Here is a 17415-nt window from a genome sequence, read left to right as displayed (position 1 = left end):
ATTGTGAAAATGACTGTACTACCCAAAGCAATCTACACATTCAATGCAATCCCTATCAAATTAGCAATGGCATTTTTCACAGAACTAGAACAAAAAATTTCACAATTTGTATGGAAACACAAAAGACCCCGAATAACCAAAGCAACCTTGAGAAAGAAAAACAGATCTGGAGAAATCAGGCTCCCTGACTTCAGACTATACTACAAAGCTACAGTAATCAAGATAGCATGGTACTGCCACAAAAAGAGAAAATATAGATCAATGGAACAGGATAGAAAGCCCAGAGATAAACCCATGCACATATGGTCACCTTATCTTTGATAAAAGAAGCAAGAATATACAATGGAGAAAAGAGAGCCTCTTCAATAAGTGGTGCTGGGAAAACTGGACAGCTACATGTAAAGGAATGAAATTAGAACACTCTCTAACACTGTATACAAAAATAAACTCAAAATGGATTAAAGACCTAAATGTAAGGCCAGACACTCTAAAACTCTTAGAGGAAAACATAGGCAGAACGCTCTATGACATAAATCAAGCAAGATCGTTTTTGACCCACCTCTTAGAGAAATGGAAATAAAAAAAATAAATAAACAAATGGAACCTAATGAAACTTAAAAGCTTTTGCACAGCAAAGGAAACCATAAACAAGATGAAAAAACAACCCTCAGAATGGAAGAAAACGTGTGCAAATGAAGCAACTGACAAAGGATTAATCTCCAAAATATACAAAGAGCTCATGGAGCTCAATATCAAAAAAACAAACAACCCAATGCAAAAATGGGCAGAAGACCTAAATAAACATTTCTCCAAAGAAGATATACACATTGCCAACAAACACATGAAAGGATGCTCAACATCACTAATCATTAGAGAAATACAAATCAAAATTACAAACAGGTATCACCTCACACCGGTCAGAATGGCCATCATCAAAAAAATCTACAAACAATAAATTTTGGAGAGGGTGTGGAGAAAAAGGAATCCTCTTGCACCATTGGTGGGAATGTAAATTGATACAGCCACTATGGAGAACAGAATGGAGGTTCCTTAAAAAACTAAAAATAGAGCTACCATATGACCCAGCCATCCCACTACTCGGCATATACCCTGAGAAAAACATAATTCAAAAAAGTCATGTACCACAATGTTCATTGCAGCTCTATTTACAATAGCCAGGACATGGAAACAACCTAAGTGTCCATCGACAGATGAATGGATAAAGATGTGGCACATATATACAATAGAGTGTTACTTAGCCATAAAAAGAAATGAAATTGAACTATTTGTAGTGAGGTGGATGGACGTAGAGTCTGTCATACAGAGTGAAGTAAGTCAGAAAGAGAAAAATAAATACCATATGTTAACACATATATATGTAATCTAAAAAAAAAAAAAAAAAAAAAAAAGTCCTGACAAACCTAGGGCCAGGACAGGAATAAAGACGCAGACATAGAGAATGGACTTGAGGACATGGGGATGGGGAAGGGTAAGCTGGGATGAAGTGAGAGAGTATCATTGACATATATACACTACCAAATGTAAAATAGATAGCTAGTGGGAAGCAGCTACATCGTATAGGAAGATTAGCTCAGTTTTTTATGATCACCTAGAGCGGTGGGATAGGGAGAGTGGGAGGGAGGTGCAAGAGAGAGGGGATATGGAGATATATATATACATATAGTTGATTCACTTTGTTATATAGCAGAAACTAACACAACATTGTAAGGCAATTATACTCCAATTAAGATCTTAAAAAAAATCTATAAAATCCAGACTAAGAAATAGAATATTATCAACATTCAAACTGAAATATTTTTGAGAGTGAAAGGTGGAATTATTTCTTTTAACAGCCAATTGAGGTATATTGATATACGATAAACTGTGCATATTTAAATTTATCATTTGTGCTCGCTTCAGCAGCGCATAAACTCAAATTGGAATGATACAGAGATTAGCATGGCCCCTGTGCAAGGATGACACATAAATTCGTGAAGTGTTCTATATTTAAAAAATAATGATGATAAAAAATAAAGTTACAGTTTGATGAGTTTTGGCATACACCTGTGAAACTATTGCCACAGTCAAGATAATAAAAATAGTCACCATCTCAAAGTTTCCTCTTTGTAATCTTTCCTTTCGCCCCCATCTTCCCTATCTTCAGGCAACCACAGATCTGGTTGCTGTCACATTTGCATTTTATAGAATTTTATATAAATGGAATTATCCACTTTGTCTTTTTTTTTTTGGTACATGGGCCTCTCACTGTTGTGGCCTCTCCCGTTGCAGAGCACAGGCTCCGGACGCACAGGCTCAGCGGCCATGGCTCACAGGCCTAGCCACTCCATGGCATGTGGTATCTTCCCGGACTGGGGCACGAACCCGTGTCCCCTGCGTTGGCAGGCGGACTCTCAACCACTGCGCCACCAGGGAAGCCCCACTTTGTCTTTTTTTGTTTGACTTCTTTCACATAGAGATTCTTACAGATTGTATGTATCAAAAATTTCTTCCTATGGATTTCTGAGTAATATTCCATTGTATAGCTATACTGTAATTGTTTATCCATTCTCCTGTTATTGGACATTTGGGTTTCCATTTTGGAGTTATTCCAAATAAGGCTGCTATGAACATTCATGTAAAAGTCTTGGTATGGACATATGCATTCACTTTTCTTATGTAAACATCTAGATGTGCAATGGCTGGGTGGTATGGTAGGTGCCTTTAAGATTTAAGAAACTGTTAAATATTTTCCAGAGTGATTGGACTATTTAACATTCTTTATAGCAGTGTTTTGAAATTATAGTTGGTCCACATGCGCACCAACATTTGGTATGGTCAATGCTTGTTTATAATTTTAGCCATTCTAGTGAGTGTGTAGTGGTATCTCATTTTGGTTTTAATTTACATTTTCCTAATAACTAATGATGGCAAACATGTTTTCATGTGCTTATCTGAGGGGGCTCTATTTTTAATTACACTAAGACAACCAGCATAAAGTAGGACTGTCCTGGGCAAACTGAGACATATGGTAGCCTAAACAAAGGCAAATGAAGGTTTGAGTTGTGGATGTTGAAACATCCATGCATCCCTGGAATAAATCCCACTTGAACATGGCGTATGTGATACACCACATTAACAAAATGAATTTAAAAATCATATGATCATCTCAATAGATGCAGAAAAAGTATTTGACAAAATTCAACATCCATTCATGATAAAAACTCTCAACAAACTGTGTATAGAGGAAACGTACCTAAACATAATGAAGGCCATATATGACAAGCCCATAGCTAAAATGCTCAATGTTGAAAAACTGAAAGCTTTTCTACTAAGATCAGAAACAAGAAAAGGATGTCCACTCTTGCCACTTTTATTCAACATAGTATTAGAAGTCCTAGCCACAGCAATTAGTCAAGAAAAAGAAATAAAAGACATCCAAATAAAACAAACTGTCTCTATTTGCAGATGACATGATGTTATATAAAGAAAACCCTAAAGACTCTACCAAAAACTGTTAGAACTAATAAATGCATTCAGTAAAGTTGCAGGATACAAAATCAATATTTAAAAATCAGTTACATCTTTACGCAATAATAATAGACTATCAGAAAGCGAAATTAAGAAAATAATTCCATTTGTAATTTCATCAAAAAGAATAAAACACCTAGTAATAAATTTAACAATGGAGGTGAGAGACCTATACACTGAAAACTATAAGACATAGATGAAAGAAACTTAAGACACAAATAGGTGGAAAGATATTCTGTGCTCATTGACTGGAAGAATTAATATTATTAAAATGTCCATACTACTCACACAATCTACAGATTCAGTGCAACCCCCGTCAAAATTCCAATGACATTTTTCACAGAAGTAGAACAAACGATCCTAAAATTTGTACGGAACCACAAAAGACCCTGAATAGTCAAAGCAATCTTGAGAAAGAAAACAAAGCTGGACGCACCATGCACCCTGATTTCAAATTATATTACAAAGCTATAGTGATCAAAACCATATGGTATTGGCATAAAAAACAGACACAAACCAATGAAACAGAATACAGAGCCCAGAAATTAACCCATGCACATAAGGTGAATTAATTTATGACAAAGAAGCCAGAATATACAATGGAGAAAGGACAGTCCCTTTAATAAGTGGTATTGGGAAAACTGGACAGCTGCAGGCAAAAGAATGAAACTGGACCACTATCTTATACCATATGCAAAAATCAACTCAAAATGGATTAAAGACTTGAACCATAAACTTCTAGAAGAAAATATAGGCAGGAAGCTCTTTGACATCAGTCTTGGCAATGACTTTTTCGATTTGACACCAAAACGAAGACAAAAAAAGCAAAAATAAACAAGTGAGACTACATCAGAATTAAAGGCTTCTGCACAGGAAAAGAAACCATCAACAGAATGAAAAGGTAACCTATGGGATGGGAGAAAATATTTGCAAATCATACATCTGATAAGGGGTTAGTACTCAAAAAATATAAAGAACTCATACAACTCAATAGCAAACAAACAAACAAAAATTGTAGCCATGTGAAGTGATGGAGGTGTTAGCTAATGCTATGTGGTCATCATTTTGCTATATATATATAGCAAATAATTATGTTGTATATGTAAAACAATGTTATATGTCAATTAAATTGCAATAAAACTGGTGGGGGAGAAGAATGAAGGAGATAAGGGGGGAGTGATATGGGGAAAGAAGAAAAATAGCCCTTCATTGGGTTATAGGTCATGATGATGCTTTGTTAACATAAAGTTACATAAAATTTTATTCTTGTTACTATGTAAACTAATAATAATAATTCAAGTTGATATTTTTCCCAAAGAAAAAAATATGGTAAAAGTTACATTCTTGATTAAGGGATCTGAGGTTCAAATTTTTTATAAAAGTTAGCAAAATGCTATGTTTAAAGTTTACACATACACACACATACAGTATGTATCAAGTAGTATACATAGTATATATGAAATAGTACAATACACTATCTCATACACTGTACTTAAAATGGCTCACTTTCATAGAACATTGTAAATGGTTCCTCCTCCTAAAACAATTCTAGCCTTTCTTTTTCCGTTAGTGCAACAAATCAGAAAGTGTAATATTATAGAAGGCTGAGGGCTCTTTTGGAGAAAGTTTGCCAGTCATCTTTGAGACAATTGGGAGAGAATGAAAGACACTTGATTATGCATTTTGAATTATGGATGCTTTGTTTTTCTGCCCTCTTCTTGTAAAAAACAAAACAAATATTGGCTTTTTAAAAAATCATTTTTCCCCTTCTATTTTTTTTTTAATTGAGGTTTTACAATGTTGTGTTAGTTTCAGGTGTACAGCAAAGTGATTCAGTTATACATACTTATACATATCTATTCTTTTTCAGATTCTTTTCCATTATAGGTTATCGTAAGATCCTGAATATAGTTTCCAGTGCTATACAGTATATCCTTGCTGTTTTATCAAGTTTATAATATATAGTAGTGTGTATCTGTTTTAAAAAATTTGATTTAACTCTTATTTCTCAACATAAAAGTTGATGCAAGATTAGGAAAAAAAAAAAACATTCCAGTTGTGAAAAGAGTGAGACTAGCCACAGTCCTTATTTGTTATGTTTGTTTTTTTATGAAAATCTTGGAAGAATTTTCAAGTAAGAAAAATCAAGTCAATAAGATTTCAGAATTTAAAAAAGGGAGTTATATGCAACAAAATATCTTTTTTATTGGCTAAAAATACATAAAATTAGAAAAAATATTGGCAATTGCTAATGTTTATATATACTCCACTGATTTTTTTCTATTGTAATTATCTTTTCAAATGAAACAACCTCTGTCTGCGGGATAGAGCATGAAGTTTATCCAAGAGAACATGAAAACATCCTATTAGCTAGAATCTGTATCTACAGTAAATGATGTCCAGGGGTATTGTGTTATATTTTTATATGAAGTGTTGTTATTGCAATTATTCTGAATAACCTATAATGCTCTGTACAGAGTAGGGTCTCAAATGTTGTTAGGATTAAACACTGGACACAAAACTATTCTTAAAAGTGGGGGCTTCCCTGGTGGCGCAGTGGTTGAGGGCCCGCCTGCCGATGCAGGGGACACGGGTTCGTGCCCCGGTCCGGGAAGATCCCACATGCCGTGGAGCCTGCGCGTCTGGAGCCTGTGCTCGGCAACGCGAGAGGCCACAACAGTGAGAGGCCCGCGTAACGCAAAAAAAAAAAAAAAAAAAAAATGGAACCTGTTTCCCTAAGGTTTTAGTATTTGATTTCCAGATGACTAGAAGACTGCCTTTAGTATAATCTTATGTGATTTGGGATTTTCACCGTGATGAACAAAGTAAACATTTGAGCTGGAAATCAGTGGAAGTGTTTGAACCAACTAAAAGGATAATAAAAAGCATACTTATCCTTAACTTTAAAACCAAGCATGAGTTTTTCTGGTTTACTGTGGTACAGTTGAAAAAGCATTTTCCTCCAGAATTGTTCAGTTTCACTGACAAGGATGTCTTTTCTAGCACAGTAACCTCTTTCTTGCATGATTTTAGACAAATTGAAAGAAAATTTCTGAGCTATTATCTCACAGAGAAGCAGCTTTTTTATGAGACACAAGCTGTATCCTTCCAAGTCTTAAACCCATTATGATCTTGGACAATTCATTTTGCTGTGGCTGGCTTGTTTAAATTCCTTATCTAACTCAAAATATCAATTTAGAAAATGAGAAAAACACCATTTTCTTTAATTTGTCACGATCACAAATACTTTAGGGTCAGAACTGAAATTAGGACTAGGTTTCCTAAATCTAAAACTTGATCTCCTCTTCCAAGCATACCACTCAATCTCATGAGGTAAGACATAGAGAAACTTCGATAATTAGTATGAAATTTCAGTTAGCAGCTTGTATTAAATTGCTCATTTCTGATGCCTCTCCAGATCGTATCTTCCTAAGGTGAAAACCACCCAAAGTTCTGGTTAGAATGGAGACTCTCTCTGAATCTAGGCTCCTTTCCTCTTTTCTAAATTTACTTTGCTTCCTCTGTTCAAAGCTGACATTTCCTAGAGCCATCTTGATTCAGCATTATCTATACAACTCAAGAGTTTTCAGAAACTCAACAAAGCTAAAATGTGGGAATTCCCTAGTGGTCCAGTGGTTAGGACTCGGGCTTTCACTGCCATGGGCCCGGGGTTTGATCCCTGGTCGGCGAACTAAGATCCTGTAAGCCGAGCAGCGTGGCCTAAAAAAATAAATAAATAACTTTTTTTAAAAACCACAAAACTGCCTTCCCAGTAAGAGCCAAACAGGATGGTACAAGGTGGAGAATAAGGCTTTTGTCCAGACTGATGGCAGATGAGTGAAAGAGCCTTAGGAAGAATTAATCAGATTCAGTTTTGATTTATATGCTGTTTACTTTAAATCCCAATATGGATATAAGCTCAGAAGTACAAATGAAAATCATATAAAACCTCAGTGCTTCAGGGGCTGCCAGTACTTCTAAATGTTTGCATTCTTTCAAAACAGTCACCATGGAAAATTCAAAGCTTTTTTCAACAACTGCTAAAATCTTTTTGAATTTTTCTTTTCAAATTGCTATCCTATCATCATCAATTTGGGCCCCTTCTTTTCCTCTCTGCCTTTTCATTTTCTCTCTCCCAAACACACAACAAGTTCTTTATAGCATATCCCTGACTTGGACCAAAAATGGATTATCTGAAACAATCAGTTTCCTGTTCTCATCACATATGGCTCTGAATGCCTGTCTGCCATCTCTCAACCATCCATAAAAAATGAAGATGTACTTTACATGTTCTGCAGGTTTTTAAAGACATTTCAAAGGAATAGGTCCAAAGACATTTTAAGTAATATCAGCAGGAGTGAAATAAGTGAATAACTTCAAATGGTGAATATTCTCAAGGGAGAAAATTAATTTTGGTTTAGTGTTTGTTAAAAGATGAGTCAGATTAAATTATAGCAATACTTTATATATGTATACACACAAACTACGTGTGTGTGTGTACATAATCTTGAAATCTCTTGTGTATTTTTAGAAGGAAAGTTAAAATTGAAAGACAGCAAGAGAAGAAAAATCAGCATGTAAAATGCCATGGGAGGAAACACCTGCTGGGAAAACATAAATGTAAAAATGATCTGACAGGCTTCTTTCATAATTTCATCCAGTAGAGCAGTAATATTTAGAAATAAAAATGTGCGGAAAAGCAGTAGCATTTCAATATTTTAACACATTTAAAGGCTCTGGTTCCATTGTCAACTTGTCAGGAATCTAAAAACCTTTAAGAAAACCTTCTGTTTTTCCAATAATCAATTTCAATATGCATTTTACTCCATTATTTTACTTGTTTTATTTGAATCAGTGAATTTTTAAGAATAAGTTTTAACTTTATAAACCTCAAATTTTGTCTTACTGATATGCTTGTAAAAACTGCATTTACATTTTATCTAGGTGTTTCATTTTGTTACACACTACTGAAAATCCAGTAATCATAAATGCACAACCTTTTATTCCTGAAGCACACACGCAGGGTCTCTTTAATAATTCAAAGTGCTTTCTATAATGATGAAGTCATACTGATGGACTCAGTAGGAAAATTCTAATACTATTAAGTATAACTTAAATAATTCACTGTAGAAACCAGGCATAATAGAGTAAGAAAAATAAATTCTAAGTGCTCAAAACATTTTGCTTTTTCTTACACCAATGTATATTTCTTAAATCACAGTGACAGTTCTCCTCTTTTTGTTGGAGTACATGACAGCTATTCATATACTGGAGCAGGTGCAAAAGATAAATGCTTTCCTATTAAAGTCAAGAATGTCAGCATTCTGTGTGCAGTGATGGGCAGACCTCCATCATTTTTGCATAAGATGTCTCCTGGGAAAGCTATCACCAGACCATTACTACACTATCAACTTACTCTCATTTCAAATTATTATTCTTCAAAGACAGCCAGCTGAGTTGCACTTTACTTTTTTAGATTCCCTGATAGGTGATGAAAGGAAAATGTCAAACAGAGCACAGAGAACAAGGTTATTCATAATTTCACTTAACACCAAACAACTCCAAAATCATTAATCCTATAAATATAGTATTGTTCATTTTGGAATTATGATACATTGATAATTATTCAATCTGACTATATAAAATAAGTGATTGAGAAAAAAGTTTTAAAAAATAGTCAGTAAATAATTTTTGTAAATAGAGAATTATGGCAAATTCTAAAATGAATTAATTAGGACCAGTAATGAAGAAATTAATTGAAACATTCTATTAAAATTAAAATAAAATAAATTAAATATGGCTTAATATTTTATTATTTCCTTTGGTATTTATTTATAGAAGCCCTCTTTTGGATGACTGAAAATCAAAAGCCATACTCAGGTTACGTAATTAAAACATGATTTGTATTTCACAATTTAGTAGCGGTGACATGACATATAGAAGATAACACAGTCTACACTGAATTGTTTTGAACAAAGAAGCAAATTGGAATTTATCTTTGTGAAAGGAGAAAAAAAAGAAACTCTCCCCAAAATATGAATTAATGATATTTTGAAAGATTTGTGAAAATGCCCATATGTATTAACAAAAAATGAATATATTTTTAACATTCTGAAACTTAGCATGCTATTGAGATATGAATCCCTCTAATGAAAAAGATATATTTAAATCTGGCAAGTGTAATTTTATAAGTACTCAATATGTTATATGTGTATATGTTATATGTATATATTACATATGTACATATAACAATGGAATATTATTCAGTCATGAGAAAGAAGGAAATCCTACCATTTGTGATAACATGGATAAACCTGGAAGATATTATGCTACATAAAATAAGCCAGACAAAGACAAATACTGTCTTGTATTATCTCACTTATATGTGGAATCTTAAAAAAAAAAAAAAGTCAAATTCATAGAAACAGAGTAGAATGGTGGTTACCAGAGGCTATGGGTGGGGGGAGATCCTCATCAAAGGATACAACCCTTCAGTCATAAGATGAATAAATTCTGTGGATATAATATACAGTATGGTGACTATTTAATAATAATGTATTTTAACTTGAAATTTGCTATAAGAGTAGTCTTAAGCATTCCCATCACACACACACACGCACATACACACATCACTATGTGAGGTGATGGATGTATTAATTAACTTGATTATGGTAATCATTTCACAATATATATGCATATCAATCATCATGCTGTACTCTTTTATATAGTGCTTTTTTTTTTGGCCACCCCACCCAGCTGTGGGATCTTAGTTCCCCAAAAAGGGATTGAACCTGGGCCCCTGGCAGTGAAAGCGCAGAGTCCTAACCACTGGACCGCAAGGGAATTCCCTATATATGTAATTTTATTTGTCAACTATACCTCAGTAAAGCTGGGTTGAAGGGAATAAAGTGAGGACAAACACCAGGAAACAAGCTGAAGTGCAAAGAAGGAGACAGACAGGAGCAAGCTTAGGCTTATTACTTCATAGGAAAAAAGAAAGGAAGTTCTCAGATTTTGGTGGAACAAAAGAGATTACTTATTTCTGCATTGCTGTTTCAGTTCTCTAATCAAAGTCAAATTTTCTGCCTAGCATAGAAATCAATCTTTGATCAAGTGTAAGGTCTGTCTTGCTGGAGTTACAGCCACCTCAACTTAAACAAATTTGGTTTTTCCTAGCTCAAGTTATTCCAGCCTTGATAGCATGGGAGAACACTTCACTTTTGCTTTTTTTTCATGTGTCTTTCTTGGCAATTTTTTTCTTTTTACATCTTTATTGGAGTATAATCGCTTTCCAATGTTGTGTTAGTTTCTACTGTACAACAAAGTGAATCAGCTATATGTACATGTATATCCCCATATCCCCTACCTCTTACGTCTCCCTCCCACCCTCCTTATCCCACCCCTCTAGGTCAAGCATGGGAGAACACTTCTAACTATATATAGAATCAAGTTTTATTCCCCCCATAGTGATAATCGATTATTTTCTTCACAATTTTTGGTATCACATCTCCCACCCCCAGTTTAACTGAAGCCATATTAGTTTTATATCAAAGTAGTAAAAGTAACAAAAATATCAAATATAAGTTTATGCCTTCTTTTCTGGAATTTTTCCCAACTGGGAGAGGTTAAAAAAAAACTGGTGAAACATACTTATTAATGAATATATCAGAACATTACTGAATTTTAATGAAGAAATTATTTGGTATTGAAACAAGCCTGGCATAATTTTGCTGTATTAAAAAACCCTCTAGTATTTTTCTTACATTGTTAAGAGTCATTACCTCTTTTATTTGAAACTATCTATAGCATTAAAAATATATTATCATTGATATATATTCATCAACACAGATTCTAATAATATCGATCATTACCTAAAATTTACTATGGTACGGAAGATTCTGAATAGTGGAGCATTTTTGTAATAATAAATGTAAACAAGATTAGAGTATTTATTTATCGTCTGGTCATACTGATGAGAAAACAGCAACGTCAGACATAATCATGGGGTGGAGCCTCTAATCCTTCTGCCATATATAAATTTATATGTCAGGTGCTTGCACGTTCTATTTTTATACCGCTTTATGTTCAAAGGGAAGAATATTAAGATTGTAAAGCTAGCTAGAAAGGAGATTATTCAAAAGTTTTAAAAAAATCTTTTAAACTAACCATAAGATCTTGTTTCAAGAGCTTTTTAACCCTTATAATCACAAATTACTGCACAAGTCACAATGTAAAAGTAATGAAATACTCTACAAAAATGTTCAATAGAAATTAAAATTTTAATTTAAGGGAATTTGGAAGTTCAGTCATTCTCAAAGAGACTGTAAGGATGATTAAAATCCTGAAGGAAATCTGAAAGAAAAAGGACACAGTCATTACTGGAAATGTAATACAGCTTTAACTCTCAGGTTTCACGTTTAGACTAGAAAGCTTAAGTTCAAGGCCATTACACCAATCTTTATGGAAACGTAATGTTCTCCGACTCATGGTCCTTCCCTTGAAAAGCTGTGCGTGGGTAACAGTGATTATCAACTCAAATTAGTCACACACACTGGAGTAAATTGGAAATGAAAAGCTGCTACAATTACTCGAGCCAACATAAATGATTTATTTCCTTCTGCTGACATGAAAGGAAAAGAGTTGAATGCTCGTGAAGGATAGCATTTACCTACCCTGCACTAAGGTCAAAGAGCTCACTCAGCACAAATATTCCCAGAAAAGGTTCAACCTGGCAGAAAAGAAACCATCTATTCCAAAAGGTCACCACATCAGCTTAACTTTTCGTCTGCTGTGAGAAAAATCCGTCAAAGTCCATTACTGTAAGGCAGCAGCTGTTCTGTAGAATGATAGCCTCCAAAAGAGAATAGTTTCTCATATGCCCCCGTGCAACTCCTCCACTTCACAGACTACTTCTCTTCTCCTCCGACACCATTCTTCCTCACAACCCCATGGCTTTGTTCTTCCACCTCAGATGCCTACTCCCAAATATTTCTCTACATTTTACAGTCTTAAACCCAGCTGAAAATCCAACCCTCTCAGTCAAGTCTAATGCAACCCACACTGCTTTTAGTGACCTATAAATCCCTCCATAGTCTGACCCCTGCCTACGTATCCAGCTCAACCCTTGCTCACTCCAGCCACACTGAACTTCAGTTTCTCCAACACCCCAAGCTCTGGCTTGCCTTGGAGCCTCCACCTGGTATTTCCTTCGCCTCACTCTGCTCCTGGCTGACTCCTCATCATATTTGGGCCTTTGCTTAAGCTCCACTCCCTCGATGCCTTTGTTATTTATCTCAAGTACGTTCCCCACCTTCCTTTCCCCCAGTTTCAGTCCTTTTGTTTCTTTCCAGCAGTGTCACAATTTTAAAATTATTTTCCTTTGCTCCTCACTTCTTTTGTATTTATACTGGGATCATTGTCTTTTTCTTCCATTATTGAGATATAATCGACATATAACGTAGTGTAAGTTTAAGGTATACAATGTGTTGATTTGATACACTTATATATTGCAAAATGATGATTACCATAGCATTAGCTAATACGTCCATCACCTCACATAATTACCATTTCTCTTTTTTTTTGGCGGGGGGGTAAGAACATTGCAGATCTACTCTCTTAGTAACTTTCCAGTATATGATATGGTCTTACTAGCTATAATCACCATGCTGTACATGAGATCCTCCGAACTTATTCTCTTTTAACTGGAAGTTTGTACCCTTTGACCAACATCCCCCGTTTTCCCTGATGTTGTCTGTCTTGTTCACATTGTATCCCCAGTACCTGGCACAAAGCAAAACGCAATAAATGCTTATTCAATCAAATCCACCCTACCCTGATCTTTTTCTAACTCCCTTTGCTCTTATTGGAATCAGAGCAAAATGAACTCATCATTTACTCAATTTTATCATTATTATTCAAATCAAAACATACACCCTACTATATGCCAGGAACTGTAAGCTGTTGCCATAACAGTCATTATTTACTGAGTATTCATTATGTGTTAGGCACTGTTATAAGTACTTTACATATGTTATCTCATTGTATCACCACAGCTATGTAAACAAGCAATTATTTTTATCCCTATTTTAAAGATGAGGAAGCTGGACAGAGAGAGTTTAATATCTGCTCCAGATATCACAAATGATGACAGAGCTGAGATTCTGTACTCTATCCAATAAAACACAATTTCCACCTTAAGATAAGTACCAAGAGACAGCGGAAAGGAAAGTGATCTGAAAAAAGGAAGACGTAACAGTTGCTTAAGGGAGACCAGGAAAATGTGTTTGAAGGTGGCATTGAAGATGAGATTCAAAAAAAAAAAAAGTTAGCATTTTGACAAATGAATATCAGGAATTGGTACAAGAGCCCCTCATCAGAAAAATAAATAAATAAATAACAGTGAGAACAAAAATACAGGGAAAGAGACAGTAAGTGTGCAAAGGAAATAGTAATAGTAGAGTTACTATATGTTGTCATATCTCTTGAGAGTCCTTGCCTACATCATTGAGAATTTATCTGTGGCTGAAGAAGGAATGAAAATGAAATCAAGGTTTTGAAATAGCAATTACTGTGGACCTATTCTCTAAGTTATTAATTACCTCCCTTGTTCATTATCTATTTCTGGTGACTATTCTCTCAGCAACCGGATTTTAAGTTTTTTGATGGCAGATACCATGTCCCACACCTTCATCAGAGGCGTTATGAAAGCTGACTCTTGAAAATGTCAGTGGACAGGAAGAAAAGTCAGAGGAGACTAGGGAGAGGCACTACACATAGCGATGTCAATGGTATAGTGATGAGTTACTGCCCTTGCCCTCAAGGAGTTATATTCTGACACAGAGATGAAATGATTTGTGTTAATTCATATAATACAGTAGCTATGTTAGAAGAAATACATAGGGCTACAGCTCTAGGATTCTGCAAAGCAAAATTGTTTTTTAAGTTAATTCCAATAGGTATTTAAATTACAATGGCATTTTCCAAAAGTGTTTATGGACAACTTTTTCAAGACTAAGAACAGTAAATTTCTATGATAATGAATACTTATAAAATAAAAGCTTCTCTGCAATAGTTATTTACATACAACAGTGAAGAGTCTCACCTAAAACTTTATTAATGTGGTTACTATGAATTCTCCACAGTGAATAATCCAGCTCAGCATTGGCTTTTTATGTTCCCCACCTGTGGCTTTCTATAATCAATGTTCTTGACTGGAGAAATTTAAATAACTTTTTCCCTCTTTCTGTAAAAAGCAATTACTTTCAATTCCTTCACATATTACCACCATACTCCCATTAGAACATTTATCTGAAGTCCCAAACAACTGAATACACACATACACACACACACACACACACACACACACACACACACACACACACACCTCACCCTCACTTTAGCCCTGGTTCTGGCTGATTTTCTGCTTTGGCAGGGGGTGTGGTCTCTTTATCCAGTGTGGCCCCTCCCCAAGGGTAGCCCCAGGTAAGACACTCAGCATGGAACACACACACACACACACACACACACACACACACTCACACACCTAACCCTTTCATTAGGAACCAGCTGAGTTGAAGGTGTGTGGTGACTCTCCCTTATTTACCCTATTGAATGCACATAATTTTTCTTCATTCATTCACTCTAGAGTACCTGACATTCAGTCTCATTTTGCAAGGCTCTTTGGAAAATTGTGCTACAAAATCATGAGGAGTCATCTGTCTTTTTTAAAAAGGTTGATGTGTATGATAAACTAGGCTCTGATGATCACAGAAACTTAGAGCTTTAACAATATCTTAGGAAGCATCTAATCCAGAAAAGACCAACTGTGACACAGTATCCCCCACTCCCACCACAGAGGGTCAATATTGCTAATAGATTCTAATGTTCTTTCCCACTGAGCCTGGGCATTACTCAGATTTCTTCTCTACATTATGCTCCAGGCAACCTCTGTCCTGTAAGATAAATCATTTATTGCACACGACCCTTCTCATAGGATAGAAAATGCACTGTAGAAAGCTACAATCTATTTTCAGCTCCCATAGTACCTAATCACCAAAGTGCTCCTTAGTATCCTGAAACATCCTGTTTAAAGGCATTGTTGCAGTTTACAAAATAGATTATGTGTATGAGCAACTTTGCCTGTGCCACACATTTGGTGTTCCTGGCCACCCTTGTCCTATATCTTAGCTCTGCTCTATTCTGACTTGATTACTCTGGGTCGCTGCTCCATCTTCTTGGGTGACACCATAACTTCTTTCCACACTCTAGATTAAGGCTATCCTGAAGGATCCTTTCTTGTCCTTCTGTTCTCTTGACATACTCCACAATTGCTCTCACCCACACCCATGGCTTCATGTAGACTCTCTTCATTTAGCTCTTCAGCTCAAATTTCCCCAGCTCCACACCCACAGTCCTAACTCTTGGTTGGAGTTTCTACATGCATGTCTTGTCATTACCACAAATTCAACATGAAAACTTTATCTTTCTCACCAAAATGTCCTTGCCCCTCCTCCTGTTTTCCTTCTTTATCTGAACAGCATCATTGTCTTCCAAGTACCCAAGTTGGAAGCCTTGAAATCTCCTTCAGCTCCTCCTTTTGACACTCTACTTCTAAATGATCAAGAGGGTCTGTGAATTCTAATCTAAAATGTCATTCAAGTCTCCTCCCAATTTCATGCCACCATTCGCATTTGGGCTTTCACCTGTGCCCACTTGAATGACTGGCACTCTCCTAACTTGTCTTCCTGCCTGAATCTCCCCTCTCTAAATCATCCACCCATCCCATTTCCCTGTCCCCACCCCAATAATACCATTGAGATATATTTCCTTACAAATAAATGATTGTTATTCCTCACCTTTGCTAAAAAGTGCCTCTACATTTCTTCAAAATAAAGTCAATGTCTCCTTTTACTTTTAAAACAAAGCTCAGATTCCTAAGTGGGGATTTCAAGATTACCCACAAATAAGGACCAGGTACCTTTCTCATCACATAGCATCATGATTAAAAGCTCAGACCCTGGACCCAGATTGCCCAGCTTTAAGACACTAAGCAGGACTGCTGCACGCACTAGTGTAGGCTGAGGGGTCCTGAGTGAAGCATCTGGCTGAGGGTGAGGGGTGAGCGGGGGTAGAAGTGTAGCCCATGCACCACTCACCAACCTGTGTCTCAGCCCAGGGCTGCTACAGGCTCAGAAGAAAGGACGTCATCTTCTATTTCACATATAGACACTATAAGGGCTCTATTCCCTTATCTATGGAGTACTAAGACTTTTCTCATAGGACTGTTGTGAGGATTCAATGAATTAAAGCCCTTAGAACAGTGCCAGGCACATGAGTGCCCAGTAAGTATCAGCCATTAATCCTGCACCTTCCCTGTTCCTTATACTTTAAAGAAATAGTAGAATTTATTTACTACTTTACTCATGTATAACCACGTTTTTTCACCTTCATGACTTTCATTGCTCCTTGTTTCCTCTCTCCCAAACTCCCTCCCCTAACAGCTTTAGTCTGTTGATAATTCTGACCAATCTTCAAATTCAGCTGAGCCAACATGATTGCTTCCATGAAGTCTTACTTGACCCCTATGAATATGAGTTATATAGACTTTAACTCAACACTGAGGCACCTATGGACCCCTGCTGTGGAACTTACTATACTATATTTTGTACTACCTAAATATACTTATCTCAAGGCCTTCTCTTCCTTGAAAGATTTTAAGTGCCTAAAGGTAAACTGTAAGATTCCTCTATATGTTCCCATAGTGCCTACAGACCTACAGTGACATAACAGGCAATAAGAGAACCATTTATTGAGTACCTACTATATGCCAAGCACTATAAAAAATCACTTCTCACACAACTTTTATAGTATTGTTATTTCCCTTTCATA

The 17415-nt window shown here is 35.8% G+C and overlaps 1 protein-coding gene and 1 non-coding gene across 2 annotated transcripts in view; one reads left to right on the top strand and one right to left on the bottom strand.

Annotated features, from left to right (window-relative positions):
• The window catches only part of PTTG1IP2 (PTTG1IP family member 2), a 74049-nt gene that overhangs the window by 34215 nt on the left and 22419 nt on the right, over positions 1–17415 (bottom strand). The gene's annotated exons all lie outside the window — the stretch shown is intronic.
• LOC112067223 (U6 spliceosomal RNA) lies at positions 1908–2011 on the top strand. The gene has a single exon (XR_002893164.1). It is a non-coding gene; the product is annotated as a U6 spliceosomal RNA (small nuclear RNA).

Source organism: Physeter macrocephalus, chromosome 5, assembly GCF_002837175.3.
Source record: "Physeter macrocephalus isolate SW-GA chromosome 5, ASM283717v5, whole genome shotgun sequence".
Lineage (NCBI taxonomy): Eukaryota > Metazoa > Chordata > Mammalia > Artiodactyla > Physeteridae > Physeter > Physeter macrocephalus.
Note: the sequence above shows the minus strand (reverse complement) of the source record. Positions and strands in the feature narration are given on the sequence as shown.